We start from the raw sequence: 21,420 nt of genomic DNA on the forward strand, positions 1-21,420 counted from the left end.
ACAAAGAAAAAGAAACATGAAGCTGAGAGGAAGACTGGATAGGGAAAGTTGGTGAAGTAAAAGCAAGTAAGTAACACATGAATATAATATGAAAAACTATATTTCATAAATGCATAAAAGTATCAAACAATTAAATTCTTTATTTTAAAGACTAGTATAATTGACTTTGTGTAAGTAAGAATTTCTAATTGATTTATACTAATAAAACATGATTTTAGCTTGCATTTCCCCAAGTCTTCCAATTGTATTGGGGTTATTGGAAAACTATTCAATTCAGGTGAGTCTGGCTGCTGTCAGGATAGTTAAGATGTGCTATACATACATACGTACATACATACATACATACATACATACATACATACATGTATAAATCAGAGTTAATTCTTTATTTGATATTATCATATAAAAATAATAAATATATATCAAATGAATGTGTTCTTAACTAGACGGTTTGAATCAATAATTAAAATTCACCAGTTGTTTGAAACGTGAACAGATCAAATGAGAATATCTTTGCATGCTAATATATTTTGACACATTCTATGAGCTATGTGTTTTCCTGAAAGTATATATATATATATATATATGTATATATAATTTTATGAATATATTTATATTTATATTCTCAACCCAGGCATTCAATGTGTTTAAAATAATAAGTAATATTAAGTTTTCATTTTATGATTTTGCATTTTAAATTGTCTGGGTACTAGGTCTGGCACAAGATGCGTTGGAATTAAGGTGCTCCAGATGAAAGGTTCACTAATTGGGAAGATAGCCTCCTGAGAGTTCATTCCTGTTTCTGGGAGGCTGGGGATGTAGGGTAATGGTGGATGCTGCCACCTGTGTTCTGCCTCACCAGGACCTCTATATAGAACATCATGTATGACATTCCTCCCAATGAGTGATTTGCCTTCTTTTAAATTAATTCAAGAAACACCAAGATGAAATCCTCAATATTTTGTATATACAACTCTTGAATTAATACTGTGGTCACTTCTATAACACGGACATCTTTATTTATTTGTTGTTGCTATTGTCATATCTTCAATTTTCAAAATGTATTTAGTACTTTTTGAAATGGATGCACTTCTCATTATTATAATTATTACCATCAATTATTATTATTATATTTACATTCCAGTTATTTTACCCCTCAGTCGCCCTCCCACAGTTCCTACCCCCAGTCCTCCTCTCCCTTGCCTCCCAGAGGGTGTCTTCCCTCTGCCTTCCCTGGGGTCTTAATTCCCTTGAGGATTAAGTGTACCTTCTCCTGCCTGGTTAGACCTCTGCTATATTTTTGCCAGGGACCTCTAATCCATCAGTGGATGCTCCTGGTTGGTGGCTCAGTCTCTGGGAGCTCCCTGGGGTCTGAGACTGCTGGTCTTCCTATGGGGTCACTCTCCTCTTCAGCTTCTTCAGTACTTCCCTCAATTAAACCATAAGGGTTTCTGACATCAGTCCAATTGTGGGGTGTAGGTATCTGCTTCTTTTTCTGTCAACTGCTAGTAGGGCCTCTCAGAGGACCGCCATGATAGGTTCCAGTTAGTAATAGTCTCAGGCCTTGTTCCCCTCACCTCCAACCCTGGAGACGGATCACAAGTTGACCGGTCACTGAGCCACCTTTCGTTTTAGTCTCTTCTCCATTTTTGTCCCCAAAAGTATTCTAGACAAAAACAGTTCTGGGTCAGAAATTTTGACTGTGGGTTAGTAGTATTGTCCCTCTGCTTGAGGTCCTGTCTATCTACTGCAGGGGAACTGTTCGAGTTCCATCTCTCCAGTGTTGGTTTTTTTTGGCTAAGGTCAACCCCACTGAGTTCTTAGAGTCTCTCACCTCGGGGGTCTCTGGTACTTACTAGAGGGTGCCCCCACCTCCCACCACCCAATGTTGCTTATCTCCTGTGGGGCTCTCATGTCTAGGACTTTCCCTGGAGATCTCTGGCCCAGCTAGGTCTATAGGTTCTGGCAAAAGGAAAGAGAATTCAGGCAGGGAGGGGGCAGGTGGCTGCTTCTGCTCCTCTTCTGCTGGTTCTGTTCCTTTCTACCCATGCCTCTTCCATTGCTCCGGACAGGCTGAACCAGCAGGAAACTGACTAGCTGGCAAGAGAGTTTCTGGCAAAGATTTCAAGAGATCAGATCTCTTCCCCAAGCAGCAGTGTTACAGCTCTTATGACAGAAGCTGTCAGATGATGGAATAATTCCTGTACACCTTTATTCTTTATGAACACAATTCTTTTTTTTCCCATTTTTATTAAATTAGGTATTTTTTATTTACATTTCAAATGTTATTCCTTTCTCGGTTTCCTGTTCATCAGCCACCTAAACCCTCCTTATATATGGGTGTTCACCTCCTCATCCACTCCCCATTACTGCCCCCCTACACTGAGGGTCCACCCTTGGCAGTACCAAACGCTTCCCCTTCCACTGGTGCCCCAACTAGGCTATTCACTGCTACCTATGCAATTGGATCCCAGGGTCAGTCCATGTATAGTCTTTGGGTAGTGGTTTAGTCCATGGAAGCTCTGGTTGGTTGGCATTGTTGTTCTTATGAAGTCTCAAACCCCTTCAGCTCTTTCAGTCCTTTTTCTATTTCCTCCAATGGGGGTCCCGTTCTTAAGTTCAATGGTTTGGTGCTAGCATTTGCCTCTGCATTTGATATGTTCTGGCTGTGTCTTTTCGGAAAGATCTATACCCGGTTCCTGTCAGCATTCACTTCTTAGTTTCATCCATCTTATCTAGTTTTGGTGGCTGTATCTATTTGGGATACTTGTGGGGCAGGCTCTGAATGGTTGTTTCTTCAGTCTCTGCTCCAAACTTTGCCTCCCTATCCCCTCCTATGGATACTTTTATTCCCCTTTCAAATAAAGAGGGAAGCATCGCATTTTCATCATCCTTCTTGAGTTTCATGTGGTCTGTGCATTGCATCTTGGGTAATTCAAGCATTTGGGCTAATATCCATTTATCAATGAGTGCATACCATGTGTGTTTTTCTGTGATTGGGTTACCTCAACCAGGATGATATTTTCTAGTTCCATCCATTTGCCTATGATTTCAAGAAGTCATTGTTTTTGATTGCTGAGTAGTACTCCATTGTGTAGATGTACCACATTTCTGTATCCATTCCTCTGTTGAAGCGGATCTGAGTTCTTCCCAGCTTCTGGCTAATATAAATAAGGCTACTATGAACATAGTGGAGCATGTGTCTGAACATAATTCTTAAATACAGTTTTTGGATGGGTCAGTGTCTGACAGCAGGTATTTCCTATAGATTTGGCCTCAGAGCTTGGGAAGACCTCATATACATAGTCGGGGACATGGTCCTGCTTATGCAACTGATCTCTCTTGAACCTACATGACCTATGGTCATTTACTCACCTATGGAGGAGAGGCTTGGGGCATTGCCCTAGGTCACTGTTCTGTCTTAAACCTTTCTACAGGAGTCTCTAGGGGATATGAAGGCCCTGATGTTTTGGAAGACTGTGAATGTGCCTGTAGTAGGGTCTCCCAGGACATGATCTAGCTGGACCAAGAATCAGGGTACCCTTCATAGCCCACTGCCCTACAATCTCCATTCATTTTCTTGGCCTTCTGGGCTTCTTTCTTGTTTGCCCCACCCCAGAACCTGATCCTGTTCCTCTTTCCTCCTCTTCCACTCTGTCACACAGATCCCTCCCTTCCTCTGACTCCCTTAATTATTTCCTTCCCCTTCTAAATGGAATTGAAGCATCCTCACTTGGGCTTTTCCGCTTGTTATATTTCTTATTGTCTTGTGTGTTTTATCCTAAATATTCTGTACTTTTTGACTAATATCCACTAATCAGCAAGTATATACCATGCATGTCCTCTTGGGTCAGAGTTACCTGACTCAGTTTGATATTTTCTAGTTCCATCCATTTGCCTGTCTTCATTTTAAGGCTAAATAGTACTTTATCATGTAAATAAACCACATTTTCCATATCCATTCTTCGATTGAAAGAAATCCTGTCTCTTTCTGTATCAATACCATATGGTTTTTATCACTATTGCTTTGTAGTACAACTTAAACTAAGATGATGATTCCCCCAGAAATTCTTTTACTGTTTTGGCTAAGCTGGGTGTTTTCTTTTTCCATATAAAGTTGGGAATTGCACTTTCCAACTCTTTGAAGAATTGCGTTTGCATTTTGATGGGGATTGCACTGAATCTGTAGATTGCTTTTGGTAAGATGGCCATTTGTCACTATATTAACCTTACCAGTCCATGAGCCTAGGTGATCTCTCCATCGTCTAACGTTTTCTTAGATTTCTTTTTCAGAGATTTGAAGTTCTTGTCATATAGTTCTTTCACTTGCTTAGTTAGAATCACACCAATATATTTTATAATATTTGTGTCTATTGTGAAGGATGTTGTTCCCTAACTTCTTTCTTCACCTGTTTATGACTTGTATAAGTAAAGGCTATCGATTTGCTTGAGTTAACTTTGTATCCTTCCATGTGGCTGAAGTTGTTTATCAGCTATAGTACTTCTCTGGTGAAATGTTGAGGGTCCTTAATGTACACTATCATATCATCTACAAATAGTGATATTTTGACTTCTTCCTTTTTATCATGCATTCCATTGATCCCCTTTTGTTTTCTTGTTGCTCTAGCTAGAACTTTGAGTACTATGTTGAATAAAAAAGGGGAGGGAATAGAACCTTGTCTTATCCAGGATTTTCATGGGGTTACTTCTAGTTTCTCTCCATTTAATTTAATGTTGGCTGTTGGTTTGCTCAATATAATCCCTTTATTCCATTTAAGTATGTGCAATGAATTCCTGATCTCTCCAAGACTTTTAACATGAAGAGGTGTTGTATTTTGTCAAAGGTTTTTTTCAGCATCTAATGAGATGATAGTGTGTTTTTTATCTTGAATTTGTTCATAAAATACACGTTTTTGATGGATTTTTCACATATTGAACCACGCTGGAAACCCTGGGATGAAGCCTACTTGATCATGAAGAATGATGGTTTCAATGTTTTCTTGGATTGAGTTTGTGAGAATTCTAGTGTGTATTTTTTGCACAGATATTCATGAGAGATTATTTGAAAGAAGTTCCCTTTCTTTGTTGGGTCAGTTTGTGATTTAGGTATCAGCATAACTGTGGCTCCCTAGAATGAACTAGGTAGGATTTCTTCTGTTTTTATTTCATGGAATAATTTGAAGAGAATTAGTATTAGGTCTTCTTTGAAGGTCTGGTAGAACTCTGCCTGAAAACCATCTGGTTCTTGGCTTTTTTTTTTAAACTTGGGAAATTTTGATGGCTATTTCTATTTTCTTAAGGGTTATGGGACAGTTTAGATAGTTTACCTGATCTTGATTCAACCTCAGTATGTAGTATTTGCTTAGAAAACCATCCATTTCATTTATTTTCTAGATTTTTAGAATATAGGCTTTTAAAGTAGGTTCTGATTGATTTTTTGAATTTCCTCAGTTTCTGTTGCTATGTCTCCCTTTTCCTTTCTGAGTTTGCTATTTCAGATATTTCTCTTTGCCTATTAGTTAGTTTGACTAAAGGTTTACCTATCTTGTTGATTGTCTCAAAGAACCAGCTCTTGGTTTTGTTGATTCTTTGTATAGCTCCTTTTAATTGTAACTGATTGATTTCATCCCTGATTTTGACTATTTCCTGCTGTATACTCATCTTTGTTGTGTTTGTTTCTTTCTGTTCTAGACTTTTTAGATGTGCTGTTGTTTGTATGGGATCCCTCCAATTTCTTTATGAAGACACAAATTGCTATGATTTTTTTTCTCTTAACACTGCTTTTATTGTGTCATATTAGTTTGGGTATGATGTGTCTTCATTTCATTGAACCCTATAGTCCTTGATTTCTTTTTTTGTTTCTTCCCTGACCAAGTTTTCATTGATCAAAGAGTTGTTCAGTTTTCAGAAGCATGTGAGATTTCTATTATATTTATTGTTATTGAAGTCTAGCAATGGTTATCAGATAAAATGCATGGGATTATTTCAATATTCTTGTATCTGTTGAGGTTTGTTTTATGTCCAATTATATGGTCAGTCTTGGAGAAGGTATCATCAGATGCTGAGAAAAAGGTACATTCTCTTGTTTTGGGGTGAAATGTTCTGTAGATATCTGTTAAATCCATTTGGTTTAAAAATTCTGTTAATTTTACCATGTCTCCATTGAGCTTCTATTTTAATGACCTGTCCATTGCAAAGAGTGGATTGTTGAAATCTCCTACTATTATTGTATGAGGTTCAATGTGTCCTTTGAGCTTTAGTAAATTTTCTTTTACAAATGTGGGTGATAGAATTCTTGCATTTGGGGCCTAGAATTGAGACTTGCGTGTTCAGAATTGATACTTCATCTTGGTAGATTTTTCCTTGGATGAGTATGAAGGACAGTTGTATTCTATGGGAAAACTGATGTAAAAATATTACAATGAATGGGGAAGCAAGTCATTAACTGTCTTCTCTAGACTTTTTACTTTGCTTGAAAATTGAATTTCACTAATTTTATAGTTTTGCAAACTAAAACATTTCATATTCAAATACACAGACATAATAGATATACTTGGATAAATAGATAGATAGATAGATAGATAGATAGAAAGAAAGATAGAAGGAAAAACATTAGCACATATCTGCAAATGTCTCATTCACAATATAATGTTAATAATGTTTTATCATATGTCCATTTAAAACTGTTGATATTCTTAAGTCATATTATTCAGGCTACATCATAAAATTTATTAAGCATCAAAGTGTCAGAGATGGGCTTGTAACTTGGGTAAAAAGTCTTCAAAAATCCTGTTCTTTGCAGGGATACATTTCCTTATAACCTATGTGAAAAGGTATGTTAGCACCTTCAGATAGAACAGGACCAAAGTTTTTCACACTCATCCTTGCTTTCTTCCTCAATATTTTGAATAAAATATAGTATAAAATTATCTGGTTAAGAATACAGTCCTTTCATTAAAATTATCAGAGCAAATAGTTTAGATTAGAAAGAGGGAGTCTCTCTGTATATAATATATATTATATATACGTTTATATATTTTGTTGAATTTTGTAGGTTATGGTGCCCATGAATATCTCCACTAAACAGGAGGCCAGGAGATACAGTAATGTTATCATTTTCTTCCTTCATTTTATTTTGTGGTTGATGTTCTTGTTCTCCTCCTCCTCCTTTTCACAAATACATCTAGGTACAGAAGCTCAGGTCAAATACTTACTTTAAGCAAACATACTTCAAAGTATCTATTTTTGACATTCAGCTTTTTAAAATAGTTTTTCAGATGAGACTGAGTACTCTGAATGATAATGGCCATGTGTCATGGAATACATTTGAACCATCCAGAGCCTGGATTATGTTCTTCATAATTTAAGATCATTATTAATGAAAGTAAATGGTACTTAAGATTCTCTTTCAAGGCTTGAGACAAACATATTGCTGAACTAGGATGTGTACCCACAAAAGAGCAATGAGAAAAAGCCCAGGAACAAATTAATTTATGTAAGATTCTCTCTTAAGTAATCATTTCTAGTATATGTTCTTGAGTCTGCTAGAAAAAAATAAAAAAAATTCCCAATATGCTAATAATATAAGCTAATATATTTGACTCTTCCCCTTCAAACATCATGTACATGATTATGTACTTGTAAGTAATGGTATGTGGATATCCATATGCAATATTACATATAATATATTACATGATGTTGTATGATAAGATTACAATATTTATTTAAAAAGTAAATATATAAAATACCCTATGTCTGAATCTAAATATTGAATATTTTTTATTTTACCTATAATAGGTATTTACATGGTGAGGTTAAATATATACATAGCCTTTAGGTGAACTTAAATTCACAAGTTAATTATTTCAACTATGTATAGGGACATGCACTTGTAATCCCAGCAGTCAACAGATGGAATAATTATGGGATAAGGGTCAACCTTTGCTACATACTGGGCCATGTATGTTGGTTACATTATGTAGTAGGAATATAGTTACCATAAAGTTTTCTAAACAAGAATAAAAACAAAAACAAATCATCTGAAGCAAAATAAAAACACATTATACCCTACAAAACAGTTATCACCTGAAGAAATATTAGCCAGGGTTTGAAATATAAGTCCTTGCTGAAAATGTCCATTAAGTAACACAAGATAAATGTGTAACATTTGTCCTTGATGTCATGAACAAACTTTAATTAAGTCACTACCTTAATCAAACATCCCTAAAAACGCCCATGTAATTGCAAGTGGCCACAATTAATCCTTCTCTTTAGTCCTCTTGAATTAGTACATGTGGTTATTTTTATATGATCACCACATTATTTTACAAAGAAGTATGAATTGTAGTTTTAGGATTTTTAACTTTTATTGCAAATGTTAATGTAACATTAAAATTCAGTACTATGTTCCCAGGAGCAGGAAAATGCAAAGGGCATGGTTTTCCTAATGTGATTAATTTGTTATTCTGTCTTGGGCTTCTCATTAGGACACACATTTAAGTTTCTAACTTATAAATTAAAAACATTAAACCTGAAAATTCTTTCATGGTTTTTCTCATAGGACTGAAAATCAGCAGTTTTTGTATGTTATAAATCAAAGTGTTGTTTCTTTTCTTAAATCTACAAACAGGTTATATTCCATTACTATTCAGAAATCACCTTGGTCTTTTGGCATGTGTTTGTGTGTGCCATGTTGCATGTGTAGGAGGCAAAGGACAATGTAGGGTTTCCGTAATCAACATCTACCTTTTCTCATTATTATTTTCCCCCCATCTGTGCTACATATGCCAAGCAATCTGGTCCATGAGCATCTTAGTTCCTCTTGTCTCTGCATCACCATCTCATGGCTTTAGTACTAGATGGCAGATGTGTACTACTGGTCTGAGCTTTATGTAGTAAATGCAGATTTGAAATTAAGTCTTCACACTTCTGTGGCATGTACTTGATGCCTAGACTGTAACCTCAAACTTATTTGTGTAAATGTGTTCATGAATATCTTCCCCGATTCCTTTTTTTTCAAGTAATGTCTGAATAATTTTATCCAGTGTTATTCTGAACTATACACCTAATTACAAATTAGTACGGAATAAAAATCAGGAAGAATTCTCACTATAGTGTTGTTAAGGTAAATAAATATTATCTTGTATTTTCTATGCATAAGAAGGGGGAAATAATGATGAGAAGAGGTAGATGTTGATTACGAAAACCCTACATGGTCCTTTGTCTCTTACACATGCCACATGGGACACACAAACACAACCTGAAAGACCAAGGTGTTCTCTGAACAGTAATGGAATATAACCTGTTTGTAGATTTAAGAAAGGAAAGAACGCTAAGGTGATGCAGCAGTTGGAATTATGAGATAAAGGCCAGCCTTGGGTACAGAGTAAAACTCTGTGTCTCAAAAACCAACAATAATGACGAAAAGTAAATTCATGAATCTACTAAATAAAAACAAAGGGTTTTTGAAATATAATCAAACAATGATATTTTTTAATAATTGCATACATGTACAAATTTATACATGAAGATCAACTCGAAAGAGAATAACTTTCAGCACTTGAAGTGTTCCATGAATATGTATTGAGATGAATATAAATAAAGTTAATAATACCTAACAGTGCGTCAGCCATAATCTGAAGCTTTGAATTTAGATTAGGTCAGTTAACCCTTTCTATACTTACAGTATAGAAATTACTATTCTTTATTTTAAAATTGAGGACTCTGGTTCAAAGAGATATTTCCCTAAGGCTGGATGGGTTCTCTGCCCAGTGCCCTGTTCTTCACTCCATAGCCTTAGTTTACTTATAGCCCTTGTTATTATGTAAGCAAAGGCCTAGCCTCCCTGTGTGACAGGATTACAGACAGACAGGCTTCACATAATCTCTCCGACACACATGTAACTCACAAATGAGTCTGATATAATCTGACGTTACTAAGAGTCACTTTGGTTCTACATTCTTTTCTTTGGGTAAGTATTAGTCGTGCAAATTGCTGTCGAAATCTCCAAATGTGGTGAAACCTGACGTTGCCTGCCTGTAAGATCTGCGATGGTAGATGGTGGACTAGAAGGATCATAACTTCTATGGGAAAAATAGAAAGACCTTTTCTCAAAAGGAAGAAAGAAAATATGAAAGTAGGAAGCTAAGGTGATAGGAGGGATAGATGAAGGGAAAAAGATGGATTGAGGAAGGGAGAGAAAGAATGGTTTTCCCTCTTCATAAATGTGAAAATACAAACACTTAGATTTTAGATATCAGATATAATATATATGTATACATGCATATATGTACATATAATCATTAGTGGTTCATTCTCTTTATCAAGCTAATAATAGGAAACAATGTTAAAACATTTAATACATTTGAACAAGAAATTCAGTCAACAGTTAAGAATAATTGGGAATCTTGCATACTGATTATTAACATAGTAATCACTACTTAAGTTACACTCCTCCACATAGAGGAAACATGTATTCTAAGTCATGATGATGAAGGGAGGATTTGCTTATACCTTGCCTGACCGTAGAACAGCAAACTCACCCTAAATTTACATGATTTGTTTCTTCTTTTTTAATTTTTTTTTCTTTTCATTTTTTTGGAGCTGGGGACCGAACCCAGGGCCTTGCGCTTGCTAGGCAAGTGCTCTACCACTGAGCTAAATCCCCAACCCCACATGATTTGTTTCTTAATTAATCAAATTCTATGATTTTCTTAACCCCTTCCCAAGATGCAAAGATTGAAAGCTCCACGATGTTTGGTGCAAGAGATTCTTTTCTTCCTCTACTCTCTTTTTGTTTGCTTCGTTTATCTTCATGTTACTTCTTGGCAAAGTTATTTTGTTCTGTTGTCTTAGTTCTGTATGAATATTCTCCCTTATTATTTTTAGTTCCTGTACTTGAAAAGCAATGAAAAGATGACAGAAAACCGAGAGATGAAAATAATTTATTTATCATATAATTTTTATAAGAATTTCTAGATCATATATTATCACAACAATTCTGGACACAGGCTAGTTCAGTATTTATTATTCATTCTGCTCTGCTTTCCTGATAACATTAGACTGGGTCTGGGTCTGTCTAACTTTATCAGTACCTTGAACCTACTCACCATTTTCGCTGACAAATTGCAGTGTGATAGAAAGCATTTTAAAATGCCCTTAACCACTGTCAACATGCTTGATTCTCCTTTCTTGAGTTTTGACAACACAAATGTCACCAAGCATTGGCAATTCTATCCTGTCATATATAATTTATTATTGATAACCAATAATTTCTAGTTCTAATTTGTTAACTTTTCAAATCAATTCTTATTTTGCCAGATGTGTCTGTAAGATTATTGAATCTCTGCTTTAATAACATTAAAACAAAAAAATTACTAGAATTCAATCCCCCCAGTCTCTTACTGTTTTAAAATAAAGTGATTTTTTTTGGTTGATTGGTTACTTGGTTGGTTTTGTTTGATTTATGAGACAGGGTTTCTCTATATATCCTCTACTTTTTAGAACTCATTTTGTAGTCCACACTGGCCTCAAACTCAGGAATCTCCCTGCCTCTGCCTCCAAAGTACTGGAATAGTTGTATACCACCGCTGCCAAGCTTAAAATAAAGATTTAAAAAAATCCCTTCCTCAGGGAGTTAAGAATAGTTCCCAAAGATAATAAGTTCAATGCCTACTACATTTTATACTAGTCATATCAGTGGAAACATCCATCTCTATACAGAGACAGAGCTAAACCTAGGAGAGATCTACAATGAAGATGCAGACTAGTAAGCAGAATTGAGGAACTCCTTGAAGGTATTAACTGCATTAAACAATTGGAGGAAATCATCATTAGATGAGAGCAGGATGTAGAAGTACCAACTACAGAAAAAAAATCCCAGAGTTTGATGACATGAATGGAAATGTATTTAGGATTCTATAGGATAAAAAGTGCAATAGCAGTGTTCACATATCATTCATTTATAACATGCCTGTGACTACGTGGTCTCTCCTCCATAAACTAGATGCCTATACAAGTATCTCTGTATGCATTCCCTACCTCTTTTACTGCATTTTTGAAGAAAATGGTAAAATACATGAAGTCTTTACACCAGTTTCCTTTTCAAACCCCAACAATAGGACCATCTGGCTTTGCTGTCTTGAATGAGTCACCCATTCATTCAATTTCATGTTCTTGATCTATTGAATAGAAATTAAATCAGAAACACATATGAAATTCCTGTCTTCTCCTGAGAGTATATGCCAGTCATATTTTATTTAGCTTTTAATACTTGTATTTGTGGTGGTGAAGGTTTGGACTCTTAAAAGCCCCACATAGTCAATTATCCATTATTTCCAACATAATACAAGAGTAAAAAAATCAAATATAAGGAAAGAAAAGAGTAAACAATTGGACTACATAATTATATAATGATCAATCGAAATATTAAATATATGGACTCGTCAAGCAGAGTCTATCATGTAGAATAAGCTTTTAAAACAGCAGTTTGAGCAATATGCAATTTTTTGAATTGTCGCTGTTGAGCTACAATGCTAAGGAATGGACAATAGAAACAGATATGGTATCTTTACGTAGTGGTGTTTGTGAAAGATAATCACTGACATCAACACATTTCAGTTACTTGCTACTCAAAGACTGAATTAACATGAGCCATGGATTTTCAGAATGAGGGCACTGTTCACCCAAATAGAGAAAGTTTTCATAATACATAATTAAAAAGTAGCAAAAATCAGTACAAGAGAAAGGTTTTACATTGTCTTCATTTCTCCTCTAAGAATTTTTTAATCTAGCCTCAACTGATCGTAACTGCTTTCACTTTCCATGTCTTTCATTTTCTAACTTTGAAATTTAGACTCAGCGTATGCTTGAAAACTTTTTATATTTCTATGATTTATTTCCCTTAATGAGACCTCAAGTTTGTTTGTTTGTTTGTTTGTTTGTTTTGGAAAGGAGCCTAATTTTGTTCTTTGTGACTGAATGAAACTCAAAAGTGATATCATCATTATCCATTCATCTATTGATGTACACATAGATTAATTTTTATGCCTTTTACATTATGAAAAGTACCACGATAGATATTAATGAACAAGTATCTTTATGGTACACCGATTTGAGAGTTCCTTGAGTATACCAGAAATGGCACAACTGGATCCTAGTTTATTTTTAGACATTTATGAGAAACTTCACACTTATTTCCACAGCGGCTTTCATCGCTCACCCCAAGCTTAGGAAGAAGATTCGAAGCTACATGGCCACGGGTCGTAGGCTCTGCCAACCAAAGCCCAAGGTTCAAACCAAGGCAGAGGCCAAAGCTCCAGCTAAGGCTCAGGCTTCAGCTCCAGCCCAGGCTCCCAGTGGTGCCCAGGACCCTGTGAAGGCCCCATAAAAAGGCTCCTGCCAGTGTGAAGACAGATGGACTGCTGTGACACACCAACATACACACTATTTGCAGATGACAGTGTCCTAGGCTGTTTTTACAAATAAACTTGAGACAAGATCTGTCCAAAAAAATGTGAGTGGTAAGGTTGGTGAGATTGCTCAGTTAATTAGGGCCCTTCTGACCATGCTGATAAAAGTTTGACTCTCATGACTCAGAGAGTAGGAGAGGAGTCGCTCACATGGACTGTCTTTTGATTTCCCTACATAGCTAGAAAGTGCATGCCTTTACTATATACTAATTGAATAAATGTAAAAATAATTGGATGCCTCTGTCTAATAACACGTTATTAATTTAAATATAATTCTATTAATTTGAATATAAATAACCCATTAATTTAATGAAATAACCACATTAGAAATATAATTCTCTCCCTTGTTTCTTGATTTTCACCCCTCCTCCAGTTTTCTTTTCTTATATTTATCTATATCTTGTAAGCAATAATTTCACATTTTCAGGACAGTGAAAGAGAAAAGAATAATAAAATCATAAGATCCATTAGAACTTGGAAATAAGTGTCTGTGATACTTGTAAAATAAGCAAAATGCATCATCTACACTATATGATAACACACACAACTGCAGTCACACAAATAGAAACTCCCAGTGGTCCAGGACAAACACTAATAACATTTGTTTTCCCTGTGTTCCTAAGACAGGCTGTTTTTTATTGCATATTTTTCATGCTGCTAAATATTAACATCTATTGAGAAAAACTTTAAAATAAAGTAGTGCATCTTTGAGTCTCATTTGAGCTTTTCTTTCACATGGTGTGTCACATTAATGCTACCCTACAGGGAAATAATCAAAGAACTTTAATGTAATACTGTGGTTCAGAAAGGAAACATGACAGCAGTACATTACTGCAAATTGAATTTAATGAGCTTCTTAGCACTAGGAAAGTGACTCTTTGAAACTGAAGCTATTCAATCGAGAGCATTTTGATTATAATTAAATCATTTTACATTTACCACAGGGACAAGTTTAATCTTAATTAGACACTTTTATGGAAAGGTGAAGCCACATGATTTATATTTTCTTGATCGCATAGTGAGAGATTCATAATGTAAAGAATAAAAAACAATATGGTTGTCCTTTTAAGAGAAAATGAATGTACACATTCTCATGGTGGCTTCTGAGGAAGAGCTTGGCAAGACAATGCCAGTGATTACAGCATTCATCCATGCATATGCATCAGTGGACGCATAAATAACACCTGTATTCATCTGATTGTCCATCCTGTGATTATTTTAAAATATGGAAATCACATAAAGTGTCATTAAATTGAGTGACACAGTACTTACTGAAAGCCATCAGTATGAAGACCTTGTCTCCGTGGAAAGCGCTTTCTAATTGGAGTCTCAAGACGATTCACACACTAATTATGGCATTTGGAAGCTGCTCCATCTTGTGTAAATAATTTAATCTCTTGGGATGATATTTCATTACCTTTTTGCTAAGAATAATACACTCTGCTCGTCACAGAGCTATGTTAGTTTATGTGAGATATGATTAAAAGGTTACATTATAACCTTTAGAAGAACACTTAGTTGTTGCATACTAATCATAATACTGTAATTACGACATTTGTGGACTGTGCACTACACAGAGCTAAGAAAATCTTAATTTGCTCAGTGCACGTAAGCATATGTACGTACATATTACAAGCCAAGGCATACTTATAATTGATGTATTCCTAATATCCAAAGCCTGTCTCATCTTTAAGCAAAATGCCATGGTAATGAAGTAGGCATTGCTACAGGTTTCCTGACGACTAATGTTTGCTGTTAAACAAAAGTTGTAAGTTTTTTTTCCTAGTTCATCTTCATTCATCCAGGATAATCATTTCTAAGAAACATTTCCATTAAAACATAGGGAAATGATCCCCGCCCCCCAACTCCATTCAGGAATATCTGTTAAATTCATAGAACATAAAGTTCTACCAGGAAAAGTTGTAATGTATCTTGAATTTTAAGGCCACTTAACAAATGTTTTGCTTTTCAAAAAACCTGTCACTAAGCAAATAGTCATTCATAAAAGTTAATAAGAATGACTGATTTTCCTTGGTACCTTGTTAATTCTTGTTATAATTATAGGTATATTGTCAATGGTGTATAGACTTGAGTATTTGTACTCTTTATGTGATAGTCTACTCCATTGATATTCTTAGAGATATGCTTTTGCAACTAACATCTGTGTGTACTTATGCTTGTGCTTCTTGTATCACTGTATACCATTATGTAATTGTTTTCATATGAAGTCAGATTACATGTTCCCTTTTGATTAGTAATGCAATGGCATTGAAAACAGAATGTTTGAATGGGTTGGGTGTAAACCTCCCTCATTTTCTTTGCTTGAGTTCCTGGTTTTTCTACTTTATATTTAGAACATTTGGACATGCTGAATTTTAGACTTTTTAAATTTTACTTAAATCATAGTAACAAATGAAATGATTGGCCTTTTGCATTTCTCATTGACAACATTCACTCTGCCAGGATAGATAGAAATTTATTTAGATGTTTTCTTACTAGATTGATTTCATACATTTGGTTGCTACTTCATTTCCAATAAAACTGACAGCTCCCTGGGTTTAGAGAGGAAGGTGGTTCACTCCACAAGTTCTTCAGTCTTAAGTGAGTGATTCTCTTGATATTACTTCTGTAATCTAAATTCATGTTTTATGAGAATGAGGATAGGAATAGGAAGAGCATCAGGACATTAATTTTATTGTCTACTGTGGGATGATGTTATAGATGAGGGCCAGTACAGGATAGAAGGAGGCCTGTCATTGAACGAGAAGAAAGGATGGGAGGGAGAAAAGTTTGAGGGAAGGGGAGGAGACTGGAATGGAAAGGACAAAGAGAGAGGAGGAGACAGAGTGGCCAAAGACAGAACTTTTACAGGTTCTTATGAATGTTCTTAAGAGATGGATGTGTACAGGACTTTGTATGTTTATGTGGGCAATTATATATTATCAATTGGATCAGAGGTTATTGTGCTGTGTGTTCTTTCTTGTGACGAATTAAGTTTAAGAGAGTATGTGGCGGCTGGGACACTAAGCGCATGAAGTAGGGATATATGTTTCTGGCATGGAAACCTGTCTTGGGAACTGGATGGGTGGAGAGATTGTTGCCAGGCTCGGAGAGAGGCCTTTGGCAGTGTGATATGGGATGGAGCAGAGCAGGAGAGACGCTTTGCTGACTGAGATTAAGATATCTATCAGATATCTTGGGGCACAGCGGTGCCAGACCTATAGCAGGGTAAAAGACAGCATTAATACAATTTTAGAGCAACAGTCTACTCTATGGTCTAAGTGTGGAGGTGATGAGGATCAGGAAGGAACCTATGAAAACCTGCATTTGATACCCTCTTAACGACTTTCCTCATAACCACTCACCTCTGTTCCCTTTCATCTTGCCAGTGGCCTCTTTCTTTTCACTTCTTCTTCATCCTATAATTTCTTCTTAAAAATAAAGTCCAGAAAAAAATGTATTAATCAAGGAGAATGAATTCTCCCTTATAACCTCCAAAAAAGAAACATATTCTCTGATAGCACTCTGACCTTCAGCTTGTAAAAACCATTTAATGTTCTGCCCCCCTGAATGTTCAATTTTGTTAATTTACTAGACAAACTATATGGCACCAGGTAGGTGAGTTTCTACAAAGACTTGAGATTCCTGCCTTTCTGAAGATTCCATCTTGGCAAAAGACTTCATGAGTGTCACAGTGAGATGAGCATTGTAGAAACAGGAAAAGTAATTAATGAGGCTGAGTACAACACTGGGATGGATAAACTGAGTTCAAGCAATCAAATGATGTAAGTTTCCTTTTATCGAATGCATCATGAGGACATTCCTGATCACCAAGCGAATGAGTTCATTTTGTCTTCTGTTGTTGGATTAGATAATCTATGAGATGTTTATATACAGAAAATAAAAGCACTATTTCTTTTGTATTCTGTAACTAGAAGCCCATTAACATTTAAAAAGAAGAATGACAAGGTCAGAGAGTAAATAAAATCTAAAACTAGGAACCATGGGCTACTTGGACCCTACTGACCAAGGGTATGTTCAAGGAGCCAGAATGTGTCTAGGCAGCCACAGCCATCTTGGGCTTAGGGACTGCAACAACGGGTTGCATCTGCGATTGGCCTACCAGTCATAGACCACAAGTGCTGCCATCTCTTGACTATATAACAGTCCTTCAAAGCAGCATAGCTCTCCTAGAAAACCCTCAGCTGTCTACCTGGCCGAGACTGAGAAAAAGAAGGAGGATGAGAAGGGGAGTGGGGACGGGAGGAGGAAGAAGAACAAACTCCTCCAAAGGTCCTCACTTGCCAACATCTCATAGGAAGTACAGGAGAAGGGAAAAAAGGATATGTCAGAAGACAGGCTCCATCTCTCAGTGACACTGAGGGCAAGGAAGAAGAAAGAAACTGTCACCTACAAGCTCCTTTTGGTGGGATCTCTGCTGAAGAGGAAAAAGTATAGAGGAAATGCCAGAGATAGTCCAATTTGCATCCAACCCAGCTCCTGGACAGTGTTGACCAAACAGTTTATAATTCAATTAAGACAAGTACTGCTGCAGCTGACCCACCTAAACCAAGCTGTGACTCCGTATCACCTAACTGCTGTGTTTTATAAAAAAAGAAGAAAGAAAAGAAGACAGGGATATGTTTGGTAGGGGCCGGTTATGGTGCAGAGGATAGGGCCCATGCTGAGGCATCCCTTTCCCCTGAGGTACCAGCCACAGGACTATGAGGAAGGTATAGCATAAAATATAGTTTATTTAGCACTTGGGGAACGGAGTTGAGAGAGTACAGAAAAAGGCAGAGAGAGAGGGGGTAGTTGGGGAAAGGGGAAGAAAGGAGAAGAAAGGGGAGGAGAGGGGAGGGGAGAGAGGAGAGAGTAGTAGAGGCCTGCCAAGAGAGTGGAGAGAAGCAGGAGGGGAATGGGGAGAGAAGTGACAGAGGGGGGAAAGGGTAAGAGGGCAGGAGAAGAGGTGCAAGAGAAGAGAGTGAGGAGGGGACAAACAGCCCCTTTTATAGTGAGTCAGGCATACCAGGCTGTTGCCAGGTAACATGGGCCCACAGAGGCACCTTCTTCCCCAACAGTATACCGCAGCGCCACCAAACATCCAAACATCATCTTTGGCTTCTTTTTCCTTTTTATAAAACACAACACTAGTCCCTCATATCCCCTGAGCCTCAGGCAGTGTCAGAATAGGCAGAAGAATAAGCACAGACATAAGAATGAATTTTGGCCACTTTGAACATCAGAGCATGTTCGTCCCAAGGCTTCCATAGAAGAGGCTGAGGTGCCTCTTCCTACAGAGTCAGACAGTGAAGAGACTAGACCTGGAGCCTTGTGAGCACGTATGACTCAATGGCTAGATGGGACCTGATTTCACTACCTTAAGGAAAGCTGTACTCAGAGCCCAACAGTGCTTCCCAATGCCTATTCCAGGAAGAACCTAAAGCTTTTGTTCCCTCTATCAGCATGGTTTTCCACAAGTAAAGAATGCACCCAGTGGACTCTGTTGCCAAAGATATATCCCAGAAGCCTAAATTTTGGTAGTAACTTTGACTGAGGAGATTGCTGCTTAGGTTTAAGTGTCAGGAGCCCTGTACATTGCTTTGATTTGGCTTCTCTGGGTCCCAGAGTCACTGTATGTGACATGGTCTAGGTGACTCTGGAGGATGAATCTGTGGTTGTGGCTGCATTTTGCCTTTCACTAATGGGAACTAACATCAGGGACTTCCGTGAGGAAGCAAATCAAGTGCTAAAGCCAGGGGCTCTTTTCAAAGTGGCTGAAGTCAGCAGGCACTTTAAGGATATCTAACCTTTTCAGGGGCTGTGAGCAAACTCGGTTGTAAGGTCATCTCACGACTCACCCAACAGACACTTCTTGTTTGACTTTGAAAAGATTGGGCCTCCTGACATAGCACCCAAAGCCCTACTTGCTGGCCTTAAATGTAAGCCCTATCTCAACAAGCACAGATGACCAGGGGACATCAGTTGAAAGGGTGGAACTCAGACATCAATCTCAGAGCTCTAAAGATTGTATCTACTCAGACTCTGAGCCAGGGCCTGGTACCATCCTCCTTTAGTACCAAGAACACTGGGGTAAAGTCTCCAGTTCAGCTCTTCTCTAATGGAGCCTTCTTGACTACAGAACACATAAAATTTCTTGGACATGCTCAAGAATGGCGAGTTTGTTGTGAGGGTATAGATGTATCTGGGAATTGTAGGTCACTTCAGGAATCATGGAAACTAATTAGCTGGGAGTTGATGGATCTCCGGTTTGGTTTCTCTCATCTCTCTGAAGGCATAGGCATTCCATTGTGCTGTTTTCTGACCTGCACTGTCCAGCCTCTGCCCATTCATAGTTTCTGCTCCTTACAATTCAAGACGGCAGACAAGTGGCTTTTGCTTCATGGCAGGTTCCAAAGCTAGTTTACCACTTGGGGCTGGGAGTTCTTTAATTTCTTTCTTACAGCTGAGAATCATTTAATTTTTTCCTGTTTTTGTTGCTGTTAGGGTGTTGCTGTTGCTGTTGTTGTTGTTGTGAGACAACATCTCACACAACTCCAAGCTAACCTCAAAGAAAACAAATGGCAATCCTCCTGCCTCTTTATCCAGGCTGGAGAAATCATTTGACTTCTGAATATTTTATTTCTCATTTGAAAAATGTAAAATTCTTGTCTTACATTATGTTGTATGAATTAAGTGAGGAAATTTATAGCTAAGGCTAAGGATAGTAAGAGGCACTAAATAAACCAGCTATGGCTATAAAAATTAAAACTAAATGCAGAACACAATAGAGACAGTTATGAAGACTAAAGATTGAGAGGAAGAAGACCACGATGATGATGATTGATTAAAATTACAGCCCAATTTTTAAGAACAATGCTATGTAGTGAATTTGACCTACCTTATTTCCACAGTCTAGCTAACCATACTATGGCAATTATGCTGTAATCCTTATATGCACAGTTAAAACCTTAGATATGTTTTGTTGGCTCTTGGGGCCATATTGTCTCATTAAAGTTAAAATCTCCTCATTAGGCAAAGATGCCTAGTGGCACATAGAAAGTTAATTCTATGATGTCTCTGAATAGTCATGGAGTAAGTAAAAGAAAACAACACCACTGTTTAACTTCAACACTATCTATTTTGACTATGCAAATACTGAAAGAGTATTAGCTGCAGTTCCCTCAGAGGGGAACTCTGCTTTTCTGAATTATTCTCATTGATGGACTGCAAATGATTGCAGCCCTGAAAGTATTTATTTCATCAAACTGAGTAAAACAATGTGATGAAAATGTGCTGGATAATGTCCACAGAAGATAAGAATCAGAAATTTAGGGAAAGAAACTACCTTAGTTAGCATCTATCGCTGCACGCTATTTCAAATAGTGTATCAGCAGTATTCTGGATGCAGGGCTTTTCACATCTCCTCAGCCATTCTATACATAATTAGAAAATCAAATTCCCCTGACATTCTGTTTACCTAATTTTTCTTTTATTTCCTTTGATGAAGACCTATAGGTATTACAGACTACAGGGGTTCATTTTACACTTCTAGTTCAGTTACTTCTGTTTACATCAGGACAAAGCAGATGAACGCTGTATAGGGTAGTAGCACTAGCATGCATTGCCTTCTATCTCCCAGGTAGTAAATACAATTGTTTTGTTTTTGCAAGGTCTAAAATGACTAGATATCAGCAGCTAACATCCTGCAGGGCAAATCAGGATGTGACATAAAGTGTTTAGAATTGCTATGTTGGCATTGCTAACAGAACAGTAATAGCAGAGTGTTTAGGGGCACAATAGGGCTGTTGGCCATGCCAACTGCTCACTGTGTGGTGGAGAATAGACTGTGTCATTGTTTCAGTTCAGCTCACAATTTATGTTCCCTCTTTTTTTCTTTACCTGGTAAATATTTTCTAAGATGAATTATCTCTTCCTCCTATGCCATGTA

General features: G+C 37.0%; 1 protein-coding gene and 1 pseudogene across 6 annotated transcripts in view; both read left to right on the forward strand.

Annotated features, from left to right (window-relative positions):
* Positions 1-21,420, forward strand: part of Lrrc4c (leucine rich repeat containing 4C) — a 1,368,573-nt gene that overhangs the window by 751,239 nt on the left and 595,914 nt on the right.
* On the forward strand, positions 17,504-19,499 carry LOC147995591 (ribosomal RNA-processing protein 8-like; annotated as a pseudogene).

Source organism: Rattus norvegicus, chromosome 3, assembly GCF_021556685.1.
Source record: "Rattus norvegicus strain SHRSP/BbbUtx chromosome 3, alternate assembly SHRSP_T2T, whole genome shotgun sequence".
NCBI classification, from domain to species: domain Eukaryota; kingdom Metazoa; phylum Chordata; class Mammalia; order Rodentia; family Muridae; genus Rattus; species Rattus norvegicus.